The sequence below is a fragment of the Equus przewalskii genome, chromosome 9 (assembly GCF_037783145.1).
Source record: "Equus przewalskii isolate Varuska chromosome 9, EquPr2, whole genome shotgun sequence".
Classification (NCBI taxonomy): domain Eukaryota; kingdom Metazoa; phylum Chordata; class Mammalia; order Perissodactyla; family Equidae; genus Equus; species Equus przewalskii.
Window position 1 is genome coordinate 7420869 of NC_091839.1, and position 24058 is coordinate 7444926.

At 42.4% G+C, this 24058-nt stretch overlaps 1 protein-coding gene, 1 long non-coding RNA gene and 1 pseudogene across 4 annotated transcripts in view; 2 read left to right on the forward strand and 1 right to left on the reverse strand.

The window, feature by feature from the left end:
* Positions 1-4177: 4177 nt before the first annotated feature.
* Positions 4178-5377, forward strand: LOC139073480 (uncharacterized). The gene is made up of 2 exons (XR_011522258.1): positions 4178-4377; positions 5035-5377. It is a non-coding gene; the product is annotated as an uncharacterized lncRNA (long non-coding RNA).
* A 5806-nt stretch (positions 5378-11183) lies between these two features.
* LOC103561566 (zinc finger protein 260-like) lies at positions 11184-16325 on the reverse strand (annotated as a pseudogene).
* A 4349-nt stretch (positions 16326-20674) lies between these two features.
* LOC103561563 (zinc finger protein 850-like) overlaps positions 20675-24058 on the forward strand; it is a 32645-nt gene continuing 29261 nt past the window's right edge. Inside the window, exons 1-2 of one of the 3 annotated variants that reach the window (XM_008536248.2) lie at positions 20675-20831; positions 22188-22247. The gene's annotated coding sequence lies outside the window, so the exon portion shown is untranslated. Of the gene's footprint in view, positions 21408-22187; positions 22248-24058 lie in introns of all 3 variants that reach the window. The other 2 variants (XM_008536247.2, XM_008536250.2) reach the window with 2 other exon arrangements.

Below are 24058 nucleotides of genomic sequence, written 5' to 3' on the forward strand. Positions count from 1 at the left end.
AGCTCCTGAAGGATATTTCCACTGGGTACGGAGTTATGGACTGACACCTTTTTTTATCAGCACTTTAAACATATTCTTTTCCCTGTCTTCTGGACTCTAACATTTCCGATAGGAAATCCATGACCATTGGAGTCATTGCTCCCCTATATATAATGTGTTCTTTTTCTTTGGCTGCTTTCAAAACATTTTATCTTTGTTTTTCAGCAGTTTGATAACGATGTGTCTGGGCATGATTTTCTTTGTATTTATCCCATTTGGGGTTCACTGAGCTCCTTCAACTTGTAAATTTATGTCTTCCACCAAATTTCAGCCATTCTTTTTTTTTGAGGATGATTAGCCCTGAGCTAAAATCTGCTGCCAATCCTCCTCTTTTTGCTGAGGAAGACTGGCCCTGAGCTAACATCCGTGCCTATCTTCCTCTATATGTGGGACGCCTACCACAGCAGGGCTTGACAAGCCATGCGTAGGTCCACACCTGGGATCCGAACTGAACCGGGGTCACTGAAGTGGAACATGCAAACTTAACCGCTGTGCCACAGGGCTGGCCCCAGCCATTATTTCTTTACATATTTTTTCTGCGTCAATTTCTCTCTTCTCAATTTCTGGAACTCAAATGACACAAATTTTAGAGCATTTGATATTGTCCCACAAGGTGCTAAGGATCTGTTCATTTTTCTGTTTCCATCTTTTTCTCTCTGTTCTTCAGACTGGATAATTTTTGTTGCTCTACTTTCAAGTTCACAGACTCTTTCCTCTGTTATATCCATTCTGCTATTGAGCCCATCTAATAATTTTTTAATTCCAAGTATTTTATTTTTCAGTTTTAATCTTTCCATTTGGATCTTTTTATAGTGTTTATGTCTCTTTCGAGAAATTCTATACTTCCATTTATTTCAAGAGTGAAATGTAGCATAGTGATAACTGCCTTAAAATCTTTGTCTGATAATTCTTACATTTGAGTCATTTTGACTTTGGCATCTGTTGATTTTCTTTTTCCTTGACAGTTGATCACATTTTCCTCGTTCTTTGTATATCAAATAATTTTGGGTTGTATCCTGGACATTTTAAGTATTATTTTCTGAGACTCTGTGTTCTAATAAAATCATCTGGATAATTATTTAAACAAAATTTTTTTAGCAGGCAATATACCCAGTTAGGTTAAGACTGCTCAAGACTGCAAGTTCTTTTAACGTTCTGTGGGCAGTGGATCCAATATCAGCTTAGTTTTCCAAAGCTTTGCCCTGCTGCTTTGGGTATGCCTGCACATGTGCCACTCTAAGATTAGTCTAGGACTTGTGAGGTGGTTTCTATCATAGTTCAGTTCTCAGAACTTTTATTATGCTTCTTTGGGTCTGTCCCACTCCTGTACAGCTCGAGGGTGAGTCTTGTGTCAGTTCATTCAATTAATCAAGGGATCCTCTTTTCTCGGTCTCTCTTCCAGGACTTTCCCCACATTCTGCTACTGCCAGGGGCCTCTTTGGCCAGTCCTCTGGCTGGAAAGAGTGGGTTTCTGTCAAAGTTTTGGCTGTTCCTCCTCCCCTCATGCTGTCACATACTTCACTTTGTGGAGAGGTGACAAGAGTAGAGAGAGAAAAAAATAATATACCCTTTTTGGATCCCATGGGCCTCTTTTCTTAGTTCTGCTGACAGCTACCATAGTGGCAGTGCAGCCTTTTGACCGGCTAGCCGCAGTCTTAGTGCAAAGTCAGTAGAAAAAAAAGAAGGAAAGAGAAGAAAGGGGAGGGATTTCTCCCCCGCCCCCATGCAGGTGCCTTTTTTTCTAGTCCTCTGGCTAGAAAGAAGGGGTTTCTCTCATAACTTTTGCTATTTTCACCGACTGCACAGTTCTGGGACATGCCCTCCTTCCAGTCAAAGCCAGGAGAAAAGGAGGAAAATACCCCTGTAAACATGCCTCCATATTGTTCATTCGTCATGTTTTTATCTCCTTCCACTTCCGTTTACTATTGTTTACATTTCTGAGTCCTCAGGTAGTACCTTTTGTATTTGGTCCACAGTGTTAAGTAGTAATTAGTGGGAGAGAGACACTGTAACGGGCTTATTCCCTGTTGGCCAGTAGTGGCCGTTTGCCACCCCTGATGCTTTGAAAGTGTCTAGTTATAAGCCTTGGAGTGGATCTTTTTCACCCATTGGTGCTTGGTATTCGATAGACTTTCGTCTTGACTCATGTCTGTCAGCTTGGGGAAATTTTCTTGCGTTATTTGATAATTTCACCATTCTATTTTCTCTGTTATCTCTTCTCAGATCTCTATTATTCTATTCACTGGCTAGAAAACTTTTAAAACTCTAATTCTCTTATCATTGGACTTTTTGTTTTATTTCTTTTGAGCGTGTGACCCACAGTCGCAGCTACGGAGCCTCCCTCACTGGGCCCTACAGGAGTAAAGTCACAATACGTACAGAGTCCCAGGGTCTGTCACTAAGGACCCCAGCCTCTCCTTTGACCCCTTTGGCAGCTGCCTCCCTCCGCTCCCCGCCGCCACAGCCTCCGCCTAGAGCGGGATGCTGCCCCCTCCCCGGACACTCACACCTTTTAGGGGCGCCGACTCGCGCATAGAGGGCATGAACGACCCAGCCAACGAAAGAGGCTCAGTTCCGGGGGGGCGGGGGTGCTCCGGCCCGGTCCCTCATCGCAGGCCAAGCCGGCTCTGCGCAGGCACAGCCCTTGCAACGCGGAGAGGAGTCCCGCCCGGCCCGACTCGGGACTACCTTTCCCAGGGTCCACTGCGCCCCAGGGGCCGCCTGCCCTGGACTACATTTCCCAGGACCCTCCCCTCCTCGAGGCCACCGCCTGCCCCCGTTCGCGGTTGGGCCACCTCTCTGGTTCCCCAGGGAAGGGAGGTCGGGGTGCTCTGAGGCCCCGCAGTGCAGGGCGCCGCGAGGTGCCCGGTCTGAAGCCGGGACCCCCGTTGGCGCCGCCCGCGGCTCTCCGGGCTCTGGGCCACCTCTCCTGGGGGCGCCTGCGCCCGAGGCTGCTCTCTGCCGCAGTCCCTTCGCCTGGGGGTGCAGGGCGGGCGCGGGCTCCCGGGTCGGAGGCGGGGGCTCCGCTCCTGCAGTTCGGCTGTGGAGGGTTCGGCTGAGACCCAGCCGCACCGAACCCACCCGGGAGAGGCGGTCGGCGAGGGAGCCGGGAGCCCGGGGCGGGGGACTCAGGGCTGCGGGGGCCCGAGCCGGCGAAGGCGAGGCGTGTGTGTGCGCGCGCCGGCCGGCTGGGTGACATCGTGCATGATTGTTACTTTGGGATTGCGTGTGTGGCTGTTTGCGACGACGGGAACGGGGCTTGCGGGGCTGTGTGTGACTCTTGCCCTTGTTACTGAGTGTATGTAGAGGGATTGTCTTTCTAGTCCGGGTTGTGAGTGTGATGGTACGACCGTGAATGTGAATCTGAGTGCCTGCGTGTGACCATTCGTCACACTGACGTTACTGACTGGTAAGAGTTTGGTGGCGAGGGGAAGTGGAGATGGCCGAGCATATCGTCATTCTGCTGTCTCTGGTATTTATATTGGCTGGATTGTGACAGTGTGATAGTGCTTTTGCGGATCTTTGAGAATGTGGAAACATCGTTTGTGTGGCTGTGTGTCACCATTTGTGTTACTGACTGGGTAGGAATTTGGCTGGGACTGGGGAGCAGCGTGTCGTCATTTCACTGTTTCTAACGGTGGGTTTGTGGCTGTGTGGGGATGCTCTTGTGTCTCTGTGAGGGCAACTGTGAGTGTGGTTACATCGTGTAAGGGCTGTAGGAGTTTGGCTAAGAAGCTAGTGGGTGTGGGAGGTTCCTGTCTTCATTTCTGGGTTTCTGGGATCATCTCTTTTGGGGATCTTTGAGACTGTGAGGGAAGTTGTGAACATTTGACCATTGGTCAATTTTTTTTTTATTTTAATTTTTTTGGTGAGGAAGATTGGCCCTAAGCAAGAGCAGACTCAATCACTATGCCACTGGGTAGCCCCTGGTCAATGTTGACTATAGGAATGTAACTGTCAGGGGATGGGTGCATTGTGTGTCTGATTTCCGTGTTTCTGGGATTGGTATTAGTGCCTGTCCCTTGTTTTTCTTTCAGGGCCTATCCCAGGTTTTTACAACAGTGCCTCCATGGGAGCACGTCCTATACAGTTTTTTTTTTTTTTTTTAAGATTTTATTTTTCCTTTTTCCTCCGAAAGCCCCCTGGTACACAGTTGTGTATTTTTAGTTGTGAGTCCTTCTAGCTGTGGCATGTGGGACGCTGCCTCAGCGTGGCCAGATGAGCAGCACCGTGTCCATGCCAAGGATCCGAACCAGCAAAACCCTGGGCCACCAAAGTGGAGCGCCTGAACTTAGCCACTCAGCCAGGGGCCCAGCCCCGCTATACAGTTTCCTCTTGGTATGTCCACTCTGTATCCTGTTAGGAGCAGACACAAATTGGACATTATGGGAGTGACGTGCACCCTGAGGCTAACTGTGGGTGCAAGAGTTTCTAGGAGCTTGTGACTATGAGTTCTCTGCTACTCCTCTGTCCTCTCACCTTATTGTGACAGGGGCCTCAGTTTCAGAGAAATGGCCCCCAAGTAGGAACATGAGCCTGGAGTGAAGGTTTCAGGTGAAGAGTCCCCATGCCCCACACCAGGTCTCAGAATGAAAGTTAGAATGGAAAGTTCCCCCCAGTTTAGCTCTGGGACAGGAGGAGGAGATGCCCTGCATCCTCTGAATTGCCCTACCTTGGACCCTTGGACTGCACCACCCCCCCCCCCCCCCCCGGCCCCCAGGAACTTGGCGCTTCTCTGATCCTGGAGGGACTGCCTTCCCAGACTCCCTCTGTGGGTCTGTGACAAGTAGGGGAGAAGGATGGAGGCTGTGATCTTTCTTGGTCAGTCTGGGTTGCAAGAAGGGGCCTGTGTTTCACGACTCCTTCCTCTTTCCCTACTTGTGCCCATCTCCAAGAAAGGCGCCAGAGGACAAGGAAAAAAACGGTGGACATCTATACACTGTGAGGCGAGTGGCTGTTTTCTTTCTTCCCTGAAAGTGCTGCCTTGTTTTTCAGAGCACGGGAGTGTTTGTTTTCCTTCTCCTGAGATGTCTTAATCAAGACCTATCCAGTGATCTTTCCTCTCGGTTGTTCCTGCCTGAGGGGATGATGGGAGCTGCAGCGCTGTGCCTGGGCTCTCCAGGTTGCTAGCCACCAGCCATGAGTGGCTTTCGAGCACTTGAAATGTAACTGGTCAGCGTTGAGATGTGCTGTATGTGTAAAATACACTCAGATTTCAAGATTTCCTTACTAGGACAAAAGAATGTAAGATAGCCCTTTAATAATTCTTTTATATTGATTATGTGATGAAATGATATTTGGAAATACTGGATTAAATAAAGTATATTATTAAAATTAATTTTATTTGTTTCATTTTACTTTTTAAAATATGGCCACAAGAAAATTTAAAAATACGTGTATGGCTTGCGTTATGTTTTTATTGGACAGTGCTCAGGTGGACCCGAAGAGTCCAGTTCTGTCCTCTGAGGAAAGAAGCTATATTTCCTTAATATCCTCCAAAGGGAATCTAACCTCAAAAGGTTTAGGGGCTGCCCCGTGGCCGAATGGTTACATTTGCACGCTCTGCTTCTGTGGCCCAGTGTTTGCTGGTTCAGATCCTGGTGCAGACCTAGCCCTGCTCATCAAGCCATGCTGTGGCAGCATCCCACATAGAGGAACTAGAATGACCTACAACTAGGATATACAACTATGTATGGGGCTTTGGGGAGAAAAAAAAAAAAAAGAGGAAGGTTGGCTGTGGATGTTAGCTCAGGGCCAATCTTCCTCACCAAAAAGCGTACTTAAAGAAAAAAAAGAAGGAAGGAGACTAAATAAGTCTTCTAAAAAAAAAAAAGAAGAAGATTTAGAATGATTTGTCTAGAATCAAAGACTGTAATACCTGGGAATGACCTTTAATTTTCAATGATTTTACTTCTGGATATTTATTTCATAGATATACTTAGAGATATGCAGAATTCTGTATGTGTAAAGAACTGGTCCAGAGTTCACAGGCAGTAATAGGTAAATCGTCAAGTAAATCATTCTATATCCACATAGTGGAATATGCATCTAATAAAAATTACTATTATAAGGTTTTTCATAATGAAGTGTTTATGATATTCCATTTAAAGACATTATTAATGAGGAATAAACTACTTACGAAATGTTTAGAGTTGCATTAAATCCCATTTTCTAAAGTAATGATTTGTAAGACATTTTATAAAGATTTCCATCCACAGTAAAGATTTGCATGGTATTTTGTAAAGATTCTATCCATAGAATTTTAAAATAAGTAACTCAGTAGAGGACAGAGTGGAACTTACCTTTATATTGTTGAACACCAGCTGTGTGCCAGATCCTGTGCTGTCTGTTTTATGTGCACAGTGTCACTGCTTCTGAAATGGCACTCACCTGAATTTTGTTTATTCACAGAATGGTCTGGATATGATAATATTTCTCTGTTCCACGGAGGCTTTGTCTCTAGCCTGAGACAAGGGGTACTGAAGGGATATTCAGGAACACGTAGGTGTGATTTGATTCGGGCACACTCATTCTCTTCCTGGCCACCTCTTAAGTCACAACATTGTCCTATTTTCTCATAATTTTCCTTTGCTCAGAATGCCTCCCCTCCTTGGATATTGCCCACCTTCATTCTCCTGTGTTGAAAATAGTTTAACCGTTCTTTCCTCATATTGAAAATAATATGGGTACATTAAAAAAAATTCAGAAACGTGGGCCATTTTTCTTAAAAAGTATTTACATACTCTTGAAGTTTCTTCCTCAGCTAAGTCTGACACCACCACCTTAATTTAATTATCTAAGTGAATATCTTCAGTAATGGGACAAGCTGGGTATCACCTGATACGATGCACTGAGAACACAGTCTCACTTGTGTGACGTTTCTGCCAAAGATGTCTAATCTGAATCTAATCATGAGGAGGTATAAGGCAAAACCAAATTTAAGGTTATTCCACAAAATAACTGGCCCATAATCTTCAAATGGTCAAATTCATGAAGGTCAAAGTAATACTGAAAAACTGCTTCAGACTGAAGGAATGAAGGAGACATGACATGATTTTGAACTTCTTTTGCAATCAATGACATTACTGGGACAATTGGCAAAATTCAAATGATTTGTCTAGGCAATCATTATTCAATGTTTCCTGATTTTGAGGGTCGCATTGTGTTATATATGAGAATGTCCTTGTTTGTTAGAAACACACTCACACATATTCAGGTATGGGGCATGTCTTTCCACTGTACTTGCAGCTATCCTGTAAGCTTGAATTTGTTTTTAAAAATTACAGTGAAAAGAAGGCCCAGCCTCTGTCTCTCCAGTTGGAAGTCCTCTTGTTCCTAGATCCAGCCACTTTTTAGTTCCTAGTTCTAACAAATCCTACTTTCCAAGAAATAAATATTTATTAGATAGTTTGGAAAAATCCCATTTCTTCCTTAGTCCTTCAAGGGAGATGAGGAATTTCTGTCTTTGACAATTTGTTCATTGACAAGCCTATAGTTTGCTTTGAATTTTATAAACATTGTGTTTTGTGTTTCGAATCTCCACGTGGGTTTTGTTCACTCCCAGGCACGTGCGGTTAATGGATTGGTCCTACCATGCTGAAGCAACTAGAATGTACTCTAATTATCTTAGTGTGCTCTATTATAACACAAGCTTCTAGATCTGGCCTTTCTCACCCTTTCCCTTCTTTGTCCTTTTACATTTCCTATTCTTCCATCTTAAAGTATTTAACTTCACTAGTACTACAGGGATTTGCTTTTCCAGAGATTGCTCACGTTCAGGGATGTGGCTTGGACTTTTCTCAGGAAGAGTGGGAGTGCCTGGACTCCGCTCAGAAGAATTTGTACAGAGATACAATGTTACAGAACGAGAGCAACCTGATCTCAGTGGGTAAGCACATCCATCTCCAAAGATTTCTGGAGTTTCTTCTTCCTTATTTGCGCATTTCCAGGTTGTCTTTCAGGTGCATGGCAGAACTGCTCTCCCCTCCTCTTAAGGGCGTGCTTTGTGCTTTGCAGACTGGGAAATGGGCCGCTCTATTGAGCTTTCGTCCTCTTTCTCATCCCTTCTGCACTTGCCTGTCTTCCTTAATTTCTAAGGGACAGAATTTGAATTCTGGAACTTCTACAGTACCATCAAGTCCTATTTCTTTTCTTATGATCAGGATGTTCCATTTCTAAGCCAGATGTGGTCTCCTTCTTGGAACAGGGGAAAGGGCCCTGGATGGTTGCCAGGGACGTGACAGAAGGACTGTCCCCAGTGAGCAAAGGTTGACCAGGTAGGGGAAAGCCCCAGAAACAACACTGAGATCTTTGGTGGGAAGGTCTCCTCAAAGGCCATGGCCTATGGAGAAAGACCAGGGACATTGGGAGGAGATAAGGTCTTTTCAGCATGACCCTTCTGTATCCTCAATGATTATTCTCTGGGCCCTTACCTCAATTTCCCTCTCATTTCAAAAAGGAATGTGCCCTCGTTCTTCCCCAGTAGACACCCTTTACTAGCTCTTAAGTTCTTGTTCCTTTTCATTTGCTCGTTTGTATTTATACTTGTGTCTTCATCCCCCGCAAATGCCTATTTTTAAAAAACACTTCTGATCATTTTTTCTTACTGTCCAATGGCTTATTCCTTTTTTTGACCAGTTAATTTTGACTTAGCAATTTTTTTAACCATTTCTTGGTGTTTCTAATTCATGAAAGTCTCTTCCAAGGTCGTGTGTGAGAAGGAGTAAAGCGCAGTAAGAGCAAGACTGCTGGGGTTTGATGTCCGGCTCTCCCATTTTCTAGCTTACCTTGCGCAACTTGCCTCAGTTTTCTTATCTGTAAAACTGTAATTATTTTTTTATTTTTTTTAAATTTTATTTTTAAGATTTTTTAAAAAATTTTTTTCTCCCCAAAGCCCCCCGCCGTTACATAGTTGTATATTCTTTGCTGTGGGTCCACCTAGTTGTGGCATGTGGGACGCTGCCCCAGCGTGGTCTGATGAGCAGTGCCATGTCCGCGCCCAGGATTCGAACCAACGAAATACTGGGCCGCCTGCAGCAGAGCGCGCGAACCTAACCACTCGGCCACGGGGCCGGCCCCTGTAAAACTGTAATTATAATAATACTTACATCATAAGGATTCAATGGAGCAAATGAAAAACTGTTAGTTCTTTACCGACCTCTTAGTAATTAAGACTATCAATAATGTCACATAACAACTGTGATCACCTTTTCAGAAAATTTTGTGTTGATAATGAAGAATATGTGAGGTCTGAGAGAGCAGCAAACAGCAAAACAGCACATGCTCTACGGCTTTGATTGTTTTTGAAACTTAATGAAGTACCACTTCAACTGCAAGAGATTTTACTTATGATGATAGACCGAAGATGCATGTTAACATGTCTCAGTCCATTCAGGCTGCTGTAACAACGCACCATAGACTGGGTGACCTATAACCAGCAGAAAGGTATTGCCCCCAGTTCTGGAGACAGGAAGTCCAAGATCAGAGTGCCAGCATCGTCAGGGTCCGGTGAGGGCCCTCTTCTGGGTTGCAGACTTCTGGCATGGTGGAAGGGGCGAGCTAGCTCTCTGGGGTCTCTTTTATAAGGGCACTAATCTCAAACCTAATGACCTAATCACCTTCCAAAGGCCCCCCTCGCATACTATCTCTTTGGGGGTTAGGATTTCAACACATGAATTTTTGGGGGACACAAACATTCAGGCCATAGCAACGTCCATCACTGTAAAACTGGAAATATTTAAAAGCAATTTATGAGAAAATATCATGGTGTGTGGGAGCTCAAGTCAATAAATTGCTCACTGAGAATGATTTTAAAAATTATTCAAATAATTTGTGTTCTTTAAAGATGAAATGAAAACTCGATTTTCAGATTTATTTTCTTTTGAAATGAAGCCATGAATGTTGGCTCCAGTCAGATGCAATGCCCAGTCTGCTAGTGAAGAAATTCAAGAACTCAATTAATTTAATGTAAGAAAGAATGCAAATATGAATTTGAAAGTGTGGAATGGCTAAGCTATGGGGGTCAAAAACAAACTTCTTTAATCCAACAATGTGGTCTGAAATGGCAAAAATGCCGGTTATCTTGAGAATCATATATAACTAATCTGTCTGCTTTACATCTGTACTTCCTATTAAAGAGACACCTCAATCTTAATGTGTCCAAAACAGCATTCTTGCTTCCATGCGTCTCCCCATGCTCCTAAATGGCACAACCAACTTCTCAGTGGCTGAATCAGAAAACCTAAAAATTATCTTTGATAACTCCTTTTTTCTCTTCAGCTACCTCAAGTCCTATTTTTACCTCAAAAATATATCTCAAACTGTCCATTTCTCTTCTTTCCCCCTGTAACATTTCCAGTGTAAGCCACTGTCATCCCTACATTGAATTACGGCAGTAGTTTACTTGCTTTCTCTGATTTCACTCAGGCTCCCCCCAATCCATTTTCTACAGATAGCAATCTTTTCAAAATGTAATTCATACTGAAGACCCTTCAGTGGACCGCTTTCCCCCTCCCTAAGCTGCAGCCACACCAGCTTCCTTTCTGTGACTGGCATACCCCAAGCTCTGTCTTATTTCAAAGTCTTGAGAGTCCCTATCCCTCTCGTTAGAACACTCTTCCACACTGCTGCTTCCTTACCATCCCAGCTCTGTTATCTCTCGGACATCTTCCCTAACAATTCTACTGAAAATATCACCTAGCTTACTCTTTATCACCTATTTCTTTCTTTTGCAGTATTTATCACAATATCAAATTACCTCATTTCCCTCCTTTACTTTTTTCACTTTTTTCCCCCTTTGCCACTAGAATGTAAAACTCATGTAGGCAGTGGCCATGTTCGCCTACTTGTTCCTAAGTACCATTAAACAGGAGCAAAGAGCGGCAGTATGCTTCAGACAACTTTCAGCTGTTGGTACCTGCATCTCTGTGCCTGAGGGATTTTTTCATAGCTGTGAAATACCGCTCTGCCCAGGAGAGGGCAGCAGGTCACAAGGAAGGGGAGTCAACATCCCCCAGGGACTGGTATGTAACTATCCCAGCTCCCTCACCACTGGGAGGGATGGGAGTAATTGTGGCACGCGTTCTTTCAGAAAATCTTATCAGTCAGAATTGTTCGAGAAAAAAAAAAGTCTGCAAGACTGAAGCTGAGATGAATAGGTTGGCATTTTACTCAATGGCTTAATGGAAGATCTAGAAAGTAGAATGATTTTCTTCGTTTAAAATATTATAATAAGACACTAAATTTCTAAACCTTTACTATTCAGCTTAAAGAGAACAAGTCAGGAAATGAATACCCAAGTCAGTTTCTCTGAGAAATTGAATTCTCTTCACAAAGACACTGCATGTATCATTATTTAAATAACAGGATAATAACAAATATATGAGTCCAACCAATCTGTTGCAAAATAATGCTAGAAATGATGAGAAAATAGACTATACATAATATACCATACACAGTAAAACAGCAAATTAAAATGTTTAACTTATTATACTGCCACTCTGATTTCATTTTTTTTTTTTTTTGAGGAAGATTAGCCCTGAGCTAACTACTGCCTATCTTCCTCTTTTTGCTGAGGAAGACTGGCCCTGAGCTAACATCCATGCCCATCTTCCTCTGTTTTATACCACAGCATGGCTTTTGCCAAGCAGTGCCATGTCCACACCCGGGATCTGAACCAGTGAACCTGGGGCTGCCAAGAAGCAGGACGTGGGCACTTAACCGCTACACCACTGGGCCAGCCCCTGATTTCATTTTTAATAAACTAGTTAAGTAATTTAATTTTATACAGTAAGCAGTTAGTTTTCAGAAATACTTTCTATTAGAAAAGATTCTTTTCTCCCCCATTAAAAAACAAAACATCATACAATTGAATCTAACAGTTTTGAGTAACTTCCAAAAACTTCACCACTATAGGAAAGGTTGATATTAGCTGCTAAGAACTAAAACTTTAAAAAAAATTGACACTGCAAAAAATCATATCAGTGATGTCAAAGGCAAAGTTCTCCCAGGATTCAGAGGAAAGAGATGAAAGAAAAAAGAAAAAATACGACAGATACAGAGAGTAGGGGTTAGAGATACAAACTAAACAATTACAGATATTCCTCAGGAAGGCTCCAGAGCAAATGCCAACAGAAGTAGTTGAGGAAAACTTTCATGAACTGAAAAAAAAGTAAATAACCCATGGATACAAATTTTAAAACATCAACATAGGCATGATAAATGCATGTATAATCGCAGTTAGGTAAATTCTAGAATTTTTCAGAAAAAAGAAAAAATCAAAGAAATGGCTTGATGTAAAAATGATGAATCAATACATGATACGTTAATTAGTTTCTGAGCATTAAATAAAAATTACAGTTTAAAATATTTGGGGTCAGTAAACAAATATATGGAATGGATCTTCTCCCACCCCAACTTCCACCACCACATCCACTGCTGTGTAAGACCAGCACTGGAGAATCAGAATTCTGGCAGTCACAGGTCGTGTGAGAACATTAGTCCATCCATATGTCCTTCTGCTCCCCTTTGACATGTGACTAGTTAGACAATGTGTGGCTGCAGGCTTGCTGGGTTTCCTGAAGAGAGCCCTCTGCGGCCCTCATCGCGTCTCCCCAGTGCTGGGCTCAGTTTCTCCTGTGGCCACACAAGGCAGGCGGTGAGCGTCTGTGCACGGAGGTAAGATCCTCCTGAAACCATCCAGGGTAAGGAGCGAGGAAGGAGGTGGTGCCCAACTAAAGAAGTTCCTGGAGGTCAGAACTGTCGCGTGCATGCGTATCCCAGGAGGTCTGCTTTCTAGCAAGACCAGGAAGCTGTGTGGGTATCTGGAAAAAAGCACCAGTGGAGGCCAGCATCGTCTAATAAGGATGCTGTTTACTTTTACTTGACCCCATTCTGGGCCCAGCCACAGTCTGCTAAAATGCTTCTAACATTCATCACCCACGTGAGAGACATAGTGTAGTAACTTCTTGATGAGATGACCGAGGAAAAGGGGAATGAGCACTGGGGGCACTGGCTTCTGCCGGTGGGAAAATTCTAGCATAAGGAGTTACTCTTACTTTTAATCACTGAACATGTATTTGTTTGAGTGCCTTTAAAATACGTATTCATCTATCCACTCCAAAAAGCAAGCCCAAACTGAGACCTCAGCATCAGAAAGCTGCTCAATTTCTCTGCAGTATTCATTCATTCATTCATTCATTCATATCTATGCATGTGAGGTGCTGTAAATCACACAGAGGTGGACAACATTCAGTCCTTCCCTCCAGGGCCTTATGATAGACTCTAGCAAATAAAACCAAACAAGTACAGAATCCTGTGGACTTTATAACAAAGGAGAAATCCCCTCTTGGTGTATCTTCGAGGAAGGCACACCTCTCTGGCTACCCAGCAGGACTAAAAGTGGAGAACTGCAACACAGGCAAGTTCCTCCTCAAACAATAAATATCCCCAGGGCTGCTGACTGGGAGATCACCTGCTGAAGATAGAGAGGTCAGCCTTTTTCCCCAACAGATTTAGCTTCCTAAATATCTTACCTTCCATCTTTACTTACAGGCCACACTTTTCTACTATTTATTTATCATGTTCTATTCAGTTACTGCTTTAATTGGCATTAATCACCACCATAAAATAAGAATAATAATAAATACCATTAACTGGTATAGACACTTCACTAGTTCATTTCACCTCTTCCTGCTATTTTTAAAGAAGCAGCCGGTACATGGAATACTCAGCTTTTGGACATCTAAGACCTTTGCTACCATTCTTATGTGCATCGGCAGCATTTCCCATCTTGCTGCAAGGTAGCTAACTTTTCCTTCCTAAAATAACTGTCTTCCTAGTAAGCTTCCTATGTATTTTTGCGTCTCTCTAATGGCATTATACTTATGTATTCTTTCAAGCATATCATTCAAAGCTACAAAATAGCACAAGATTCTTGACCAGCACATCAGCACTTGTAGGACCAGCACATCTCCTTGCAAGAAACAGTTTAGCAAATACAGATCTTTGATGTAGAAAGAAAAGAGGAAACTATTTTTAAGATTTTCCAACCCTAAATTCTACATATTACCGTTATGGATATTTAGATATATCCATAAATATGGATACTTTAGTTGTGAAGCCAAAATCTTTAACTATCATCTTGATCCCATTCTTCTCCTTCCTTCTTTGTCCCTAAGGGCAATCACCATCATGAATTTAGTGTACAAACTTCCAATTCTTTTTATGCCTTTACATACATACCCTATACCCATAACCAATATCCAATATTAATGTTTTTATTCCAATTAAGATATCATTATATTACATGCATCATCTGCCCTTTGATTTTTCACTCAACATCATGGTTTTGAGATCTTTCCCTGTTAATACTTATAGTTTGTTGCAGTCAATTGCTGTACATTATTCCATCATATAAATATAACACATTTTATTCAACCATTTCCCTAATGATAGGCATTTCCAGTTTTCCCCACCCCCAATATGTGGCTGCTAGAAATCATGCTAATGGTTTCTGGTTACCAGAAATCACACTGCAAAGAACGTGATGGCACACATCTCCCTGTGTATATGTTTCAGAGTTTCTCTAAGGCATAATACCAAAAAAAGAAATTTTGGTGCATTTGAGGGTGTAACTTTAGGAAAGTTTCTCTATTCAAGTTTATTAAGTCATTTTCCTAAAGGTTTAGATTTTTTTTCACATTGGATCTTTCTTTTTTAATGTAAGATATAAGGCAGGAATCTCTCTCTCTCTTTATCTACAGAGAAAGCCAATTATTACCCAAAATATTATTTAAGTAATCATTTCTTCACAGAACTGGAATGTATCTAGGCTTCATATTCCATTCCATTAATCTAATATCTATTAGTGCATACTGTCACAACGTTTTAATAATCATACCTCTGTATCAAAAAATTATACCATCTGAAAATATTTATTCCTTTTCAATCTTATACCTCTTCCTCATCTTACTGCATTGGCTCTGGCCTCTAGGATTACACTGATTTGTGGTGGTGATATCAGGCATCCAGGTCGTCTCTGACTTTAATGGGAATGTTTCCAAAGATTCAGCATTAACTATGATGTTTACTGAAAATCTTTTTGGATACAGGCTTTTCATTAATGTTTCTCCTCATAAGAATGTTCTGCTGTCTCAGAGATTTTGAGCTGCTGCTAAAGGCTTTCCTGCATTCATAATGTTTTACCCCAGAATGAATCTCTGATGTGTAGAAAGCCTACTGAAGGTTTTACTATATTTAAGGCATTCATATTATCTCTAATGAGTATGAATTTTCTGATGCCTGATGTGGTGTGATTTCTGACTGAATGCTTTCCCACATGTGCTACACTGATAAGGCTTCTCACCTGTGTGTGTTCTCACGTGTAAACCAAGAGTTGAGAACTGAGAGAAAGCTTTCCCGCACTGAGTACATCCATAGGGCTTCTCCCCTGTGTGGCTTCTCATATGCACAGTAAGAGATGAGCTTTGACAGAAGGCTTTCCCACATACCTTACATTCATAAGGCTTATTACCTGTATGAATTCTCACGTGTACAATAAGTGATGTGATTTGAGAGAAGGATTTTCCACATTTATTACATTCAAAGGGTTTCTCTCCTGTATGAATGTTGTGATGTTTAATGAGGTATTGCTTCTGGCTAAAGGCTGTTCCACAGTCATTACATTTAAAGGGTTTCTCTCCAATATGAATTTGTTCATGCTTTGTGAGATTTGATTTGCTGCTGAAGGTTTTCCCACATTCTTTACATGTATAGAATTTTTCTCCAGTATGCATTTTCTGGTGTTTAATGAGGCTTGACTTCTGAATAAAAGCTGTCTCACAGTCATTACATCCAAATAGTTTCTCTCTAGTATGAATTTTCTGATGGGTAATGAGATTTTCTTTCTGATTGAAGGATTTTCCACATTCCTTACATTTGTAGGATTTCTCTCCAGAGAGCAATGTGATGCTTAGTGAGGTATTGGTTCTGCCTGAAGTCTTTCCCTCATTCATTACATTCAAAGGGTTTCTGTATGAATTTCCTCATGGTCAGTGATATTTGATTTGTGGCTGAAGGCTTTCCCACATTTCTTATAGGAATAAGATTTCCTTCCAATATGAATTCTCCGATGACTTATGAGGTTTGACATCTGAATGGAAGCTTTCTCACATTCATAGGTTTAAATTTTCTAAAGTTCTGTGCCAGAAGTTGCTTCTTCTGGCACAACAGTTCTCCAAATTTGTTACATTCATAGAGTTTCTCCACAGTTTGAATTTTCTCATATTCAATTAGTTTGAATAACTGGCTGAAGGTTTTCCAATATTCCTTGCATGTACAGGTTTTCTCTGCTACATTATTTCTCTAGCAACTAATAAAAAGAAGCACATGAATATAAGGATCCCACATGGACAGAGTTCTCAGGGTTTCTCTCCACTGTGTATTCTCAGGTATTTGATGAGATTTACTTCTGAATCCCTGTTCATACAGATTTCGCTTAATGGGAGTTACTACATGATAGGATGAGTTATAACATATTTATTATATTCATAGCATTTCTTTCTTACATAGATTCCTTCATAATATGTTAAGTCAAAATTAAGTTTTCAATTCTTTCCAAGTCAGTCACATTGACATAGGCCTTGTCTTGAAGAAACAATATGTGAACTCAGAGGGTATGTCTTTCCAATTTACTCACATTCACTGCCTTTTTCCTCTGTATTTTCTTGGAGATATATATAATTTGACTTGTAAGTCTTTCAGTTGCCTCTAAAACTGCTTATTAACTTCCAAGATTTCTTCTAAAATGAAGTACAAAGAATAATCATTAAAAATTAATATGTGAAAATTGCTTAAAACACTGTTTAGCATGCAGTAAGCATGCAAAAAACTATTACTGTAATCATCATCACTTAAAAATTTTTCCACTATTACATTATTAATAAAATTTCAGATATTTGCTACTAGGGGGTAGACTCTTCAGTTTCAGGCCCAAAGAATCCCACAATATGACAGGAATCCTGAGTGCTAATATCCACTGGCCCCTAATTTTGAGAAGGAAACTCTTACAGAGAAACTTTGGGTAGAACACTGACATTTGATTAGTATGTATAGCTTTGAATGCTTTTAAATTAACCTTCCATAACTCAGAAATCAGCAAAGTGAAAGGATCACAAAATGAGTAAGTAACAAATAGGATGAAAGAGTGAGTTCATGACAAGAGTCTATTTAGATGACTAGACAGAGGTTAGAATGACCAAAAGGATAAACAAGGGGGACACAGTGTGTTAAACATAACAGAATGACACAGGCACTTATTTTTGCTTCCTCCAGAAATTTCATTAAAGTTATGTAAATGGGAGAGTGGGACAACAGAAACTCACAAGAAAAAGGAGAATTGCTATAGTTGATGAGATATATCAACAAAGTTTTCAAAGACGGCAAGCAGACGGCAGACTGGAAGTGCACATAAAGGTGCCTGCAGAAAAGAATGTCAGTGAAAAGTAAGGTATAAACCAATCACTGCAACAGCTCATGGACTGGAGGAACCAAATGCCTCAAAAGGCGGTGACAAAGCAAGCAGCTGAAAAAAAGATTTATAAGTAGTTTGAAACTCATCAACCTCATCCCCACTCAAGTGAAGTGATTGCCACCCGTGGTAGTTCTAAACTATGTCCACAGATTTTTTGGATACTTTTCCTGGTCCCCTGCTTTGAGTGTGGGCTGGACTTAGTGACTCACCTCTAATGAACAGATTGTGGTGGAAGTGAAGGGATGTGACCTCTGAACCTAGGTCATAAGAGGTACTGTGGTTTTCTGACTATGTTCTCTCTCTTTCTTCTATCACTTGCTCTGGGGGGAGGCTATTAAGCCAGTTGTTAGGACACTCAGGCAGCCCTGTGGAGAGGCCCATGTAAGAAGGAACTGCAGCTGTCTGACAAGAGCCAGCAAGGAACTACCAAAAGCCATGTGGGTGAGCCATCTAACCAGGGCACAGAGGTTCCAGTCCAGTCAAGCCTGGCCAGCAGCTTGCCTGCAACCTCATGAGAGATCCTGAGGCAGAATCAGCCAGCTAAGCTGCTTCCACATGTAACCCTCAGAAACTTTGAGACAATAAATGTTTGTTGTTCTAAGCTGCGAGGTTGTGGGGCAATTTTTTATGCAGAAACAGATAACTAATATACCACTATACTACCCTGGCAAAGAATAGAATATTTATTCTCTCGAAAAAATGAATCAGAGAAGCTTCAGCCACAGGGATATGAAGAAAAGCAGATGGCGGGGGGGGGGGGGCACCAAAATGAAATTAGGGGCATTCAATAAATGGTGGGATCTCATCACTGTTGGAGTCCCAAAATTCTGATAGTCAAGAGATGAAAAGACGCTTCTCCAGCAAGATGGAACAGCCCAGAAGACCTATAGTAATAACATTTTTGGGCCAACAAAGAAATGTCTGAATTCTTCAGCGAAGGTTCTACAGCAAAGCTTACAAGTTGACAAGCCCTCAAATATCTACATATATAGATATGATAGTCATCTTTTTAGTGCATTATTAATAAAAGATGAATGGACTGCTATTAATCAACTAGGGAAAACTTAGTAATATGTAATCGTAATGTAAATGTAAACTTGGTAATATGAAAGACAGATGAAAACAATAAAAAAAGAACTACAGAAATGGCTATAGGAAAGGAACAGAAAAAGACAACAAAAAACCCCTGCCCAAACCCCCCTACAATAGCACAGAGAGATAAGAGGAGATATTCTACCAAGGAAACAAATACCAAGTACTATAAAACCTGTTCTTGGAAATTAAAAATAGGATAGCTATTATGAAAATTTTCATAGCAGGGGTCAGCCCTGTGGCTTAGTGGTTAAGTTTGGCATGCCTCTCTTTGGCGGCCTGGGTTTGGTTCCTGGGCATGGACCTATAACACTTGTCAGTGGCCATGCTGTGGCAGCAACCCACACACAAAATAGAGGAAGACTGGAACAGATGTTAGCTCAGGGCAAATCTTCCTCAGGAAAAAAAAATTCATAGCAGATATGGGAAATAGAGTTGTGGAAATCATCCAGTTGCTGAAAAAAAAATAAAGAGTAAAAAAACAAGGTAATAAAAGATGAGAAAAATAACAGATAAAATCAGGAATTTCAACATCCTGCTCAAAGGAGTTCCAGAAAAAGAAAGAGGAGAAAATTGAATGGAGGAAAATTTCAGAGAACAAATATAAGATTTCTGGAAATACAGGTCACCCTTCTTCAAAATAAAGTCCACTGTACAATGAACAAAAAAAGACTCATACCGAAGCACACATTTGGGAAATTTCAGAAAACTAGGTATGAAGAGAAGATCTTAAATGCTTCCAAAAAGAAAGAGCAGCAATAACAAAACACAAGTCAAACTGTCATCATACTTTAAGATAAAAACTGTAAGCTGGAAGACAATCGTATAATTCTCTCAAATTCCCAGGGAAAGCTATATCCAACCTAAAATTCCAACCTAGTTAAGCTATCACACAAAAGAGGCAGAATAAAGACGTTTTTCAGTTTTGTAAGGGCCCCAAAGTTATACTCCAAATTAACCTAAGATGCTAATGGAGGACTTTTTTTTTTTTTTACCAAAAAATGGACTAAATCAAGAAAAAAAAAAAAAGAAGACATAAGCTCCAGGAAACCAGTAATCCAACATAAGAAAGGAAAGGGTTGAAGGAAATTCCCAAGATGTTCATGTGCTGGTTTAGTTTTTCAGTCCCACACTGAACCTTCTATATACTTCTCTGTAATACTGGGACTGGCAGTCTGCAAACTACATTTCCCAGGCTCCTTTGCCAGTTGGCTTCCTTTTATTCATTGATAAATCCAACACACTGATTAATTAACTCTACAGTGGAGAAACCTCATAGGCACCATTTAAACTAAGTAATAAAAGTTAACATCAACAGTAATGAACTATATTGACGTTATGTGTCTCCTGATAGGATAAACTGAGAAAGACATAGCATCACTTATGGGGTAGTCCTCCCCAAAATGTATAAATGATGAAGAAACGTCAGGTAAACCCAAATTGAAGAACATTATACAAAATAACTAACCTGTACTCCTTGAAAATGTTAAGATCGTGAACAGGTGGAGTAAACAGAAAACAAATAGTAAGGTGGTACACTTAAACCCAAATACTTTAGTAGTTTCATTAAATATACAGAAGAGAGATGAGGATACTTGGGGATTGGGGACAGACAAAACCAAGCATCTCATAACAAAAAATTACTTTGCAATCTTCTCTCTTCCTTTAAAAGCATGTTGAATTTGCATTCTAATCATAATAAATATGACTATGTTAACATAAAAATCCGTTTATGTGGTTTATCATCTAATAGGTTTGTTTTTGTCCTCCTGTCAACCTCCAAATAAAATTGATGGTCCAGAAAGATGCGCTCTTGTTATCATTTTACAAATGACTAACATGAGGCTCAGAGGTTAATGTCTGATACAGAGAACAATCTTGGTCTCCCAGATAGGTGACCCACATTCACATGTACACAACACCCAGTCACACCTGCGGTCACAGCTCAGCATCTTCGGATTCTCCTGTGCCCGCCCTCCTCCTCGCCTGAGGGCGCGCCGCGCGCACACGCACGCAGACACGCGCGCGCGCACACGCTCGGCTTCCGAGACTGTGATTCCCTCCCTGTAGTCTCCTCGACCCGGTCCAGACCGAGACAGGCTTCACTCTCACCCTCAGCGCTGCGCGGACCGAGGCCAAACTCACCGATGGACAAAGATAAGAACGTCAGGTCAGTGTTTCATGCCCTCTGCCTTCCGTGGGCGAGCTACAACCTCCAGGCATCTCCAGGCGCCGCCGGGCGGTTACGGGGCAGGACCAGGCTCCGAGCTGAGAAGAATCAGTTCGCTCGCATTCTGGCCGGATTGGCTGCTTTTCTAGCCTGGACTACATTACCCATAGGCTCTGCGGCTGGAAGCTACTTCCGCCGCGAACCGGCCGTCTCGTCTTGAGCGTACCGCCGATACCCGAGCTGCCCGGGATGAGTGGGCCTGGCGCCGCTAGCCAGCCGGCTGGCTCCACCTGCGAGCCGCTCCGCGGCCGGACCGTGGGTTCTCTTTGGTGCGGAGAGGCGGTAAATGAGCGCAAGCCCAGCGCAGTGCGCTGAGAGGTGTTAGGAGGTCTGCCGTCCACCTCTGGACTACATTTCCCAGAGGACTCTGCAGGCGCGCTACGTCCCGCGGGATTTTGGCCGCTTCTGTACAGGGTGGCGGGACGCTCGGCTCCGCGAAGTTACCTGCTGTGGGGCCTTTGGAGTCCGGCGCAACTTGGCCGGTTTGGGCCGGACCGGAACTAGGGAAGGACTAGGGTGAGGAGTCTGTTTCCCATCCTTTTGTCTCCCGAGCGAGCTAAAGAGAGAAGATCGTATGTGTGTGTGTGAGAAGGATTGTGATTGTTACTGTGTTTTCGTGTGTGACTGTGACTGTAGGTAGTGATAACTCTGGATGATGGAGGGAAGTTCTAGTGTCCATGTGTGTTCCCAAAATGAGTACGTGACTGTGACTGCACGACGGCGCGCCGTCTCGCATGGTGATCGTGCAGTTGGGACCCTGTGCCCAGGTGGTGGGTGTGTGGTTGTGTGAATGTGTCAGCATCGTGTGTGTGCGAGTTGGAGGTCTGTGACTGTGTGACGTTAGGCGACTGTGGCTGTGCAGGTGCAACTAGTGGGACCCCCTTGGTGAGTGTATGTGTGAGATTGTGATTGTCTGGCGGTGGGGCAATGGGTCTGTGGGTGTGGGGAGGCCAGTGGCTGTGCGATTGGGACTTTGTGTGTCCCCTGGGTGTGTATGTGGGGTTATATGTAACCAGGTGACCTAACACAGCGCTATGTGTGCACACGGGGGGAGGGAGGTGGTTGTGCTTGTGCAAGTATGACTTCACCGCTCTGTACCCAGGAGACGTCTGTGAGCTCATAATTGGTTCTGGCCCTTTCTTGTAAGAGCATTGGCTGAACTCTTCAGTCTTCCCTGACCTTCCTCTGTGTGTGTGTGTATGTGTATAGGGGCTGGAGGAAGTGTGCGTTCCAACCTGGTCGGCTGGGATTTCAAGAAAAGCCATATGTCTCATCAATTTCTTCTTTCTCCCACAGTTCTGTCACTGAGAGGAAAAGGGAAGAATGGTTATTGAACATCCAAAGGCCGAGATCAAGGTTCTGTGAAGTTTTTTCTTTCTTCCCTGAAATCTTTCTTTCTTCGCTGAAATCTTTCTTGTTTTTCAGAGCTTAATTTTATTTTTCCTCTTCTGACCATTCCTAACTACCAAAAGCCCATTCAAGAGACCGTGTCCTAGGTATTTCCCATTTTGATACATAATGGGGGCCTTAGGGTTAGACCCAAGGACCCAGTTTCCTATCTATCCCTCTGTCTTAGTATTAATTTGGCAGTTTCTCTTGTGTGCCAGATCTCCTCTAACATCTCTGCTGGCCTAGTGAGGCAAATACAAGAGCCTTTATCATAACAGCCGAATTGTTGAAAATAAGATTAGTGCATGTGTAGCATCACACACCACAGTCCTGGTACTGAAAGCCATGCCGTTTATGAGAAGGTGTTGGTTAGTCTCGTTCCAAGGAGGTGATAAGATCTTTCACTTTGCCAGTGTTTTTGGAGTAGGAATGAGACTAGGGGCTCGATCAAAGAGTTCTACACCAGTAGGACCAGGGATTTGCCACGTAATCTGTGGATAAACACTTGGACCAGTTTCCAGGTCTATTTTGAATTAAATGTTGAAATGGTCCTCATTGGGGTTCTCAACCTGGAGTCCGCGGACTCCCCCACTGGACTTCTAAAGGGAAGGCGGACTGTAATGATGATCACTTAGGCTTACAAAAAAGGAGAACCATGGATAGATCTAAAAGCAGAGAGTATAACACCTTGGGACAACCCTTGAGATAATCATATCCAAAATTAGTTTTCGTAATTAGGGAAATTTTAAATAAATCCCACTATACGGGAGCATTTTATGCAGCTGATTAAAACTATGTTTGAGATACAGCATATGCATTTTCATTATTATGAGTAACATTAAGCAACAGTAAAATAAATAGAAATACTCAAGAAATTGTTATATTTAAATCGCCCCCGTATTTTTTAGGAAGAGAAGTATTTGTAAGAGGGCCAAAGGCATGTGAAGTCCGCAGAATGATGAAGCTTCAGAGCTCTTAATTTGCAGCTCAGTAAATCTCAAAACAAGTCTTAAACAATGTCAAGCTCCTCAGAAGCTCCCTGAAGATTCACTTTAAGGAAATAGATGTCCTAAAAGGCAGATTATGAATAATAGGGGAAAACTATTTTCAGTCAGCAGAACTAGGCTCCTTGACTTCTCCAGTATCACTTCCTAGAAGAGATCTCTCTGAATAGAATTTAGCCATTTGTCTATCTAGCTAGCAGATGATGACCACATCCACAAATCCTTCCTTCCTCTGAAATGGCAGACTTTCTTCTTCTCCAGAGGCCTATACTCCCATATTGCCCTGGTTGGGGTAGGGATGGCGAAGGGGCAAAGAGAAGGGGGCTAAGGTGATCAAAACATTATAGGTGGACAACATGTACACAGGATTGCTTAGGCAATGTTGTGTCTCATTCTAGACTTCATACAGCAATTAATTAGACTATAAAACATCTAAAGTTTGGAACTCTAGGTAGACAATTTATTATTGGGAACAAGGGAGCAGTTCTAGACAGTGGAGAGAAGGTGGTAAGCCTGTGCTCAGCTAAGTGAGAGGAACTCAGAAGTTGGAAACCGTGCACATGAAAGTTCAGCTGGTCCCCATCTAGGCCACAGCCATCTCTCATTTGATCTTGCAATAGCGTATCACTGGTCCCCCTGCTTCCTTCATTGCCTGCTTAAATTCCTTAGCACAGCAGCCAAGGTGATTCCTCCAAAATGTAAGTTGGATTATGTCACTCCTTGACTTAAAACTTTCTGTGGCTTTCCATCTTAGAATAAAAACCAAAGTTTCTG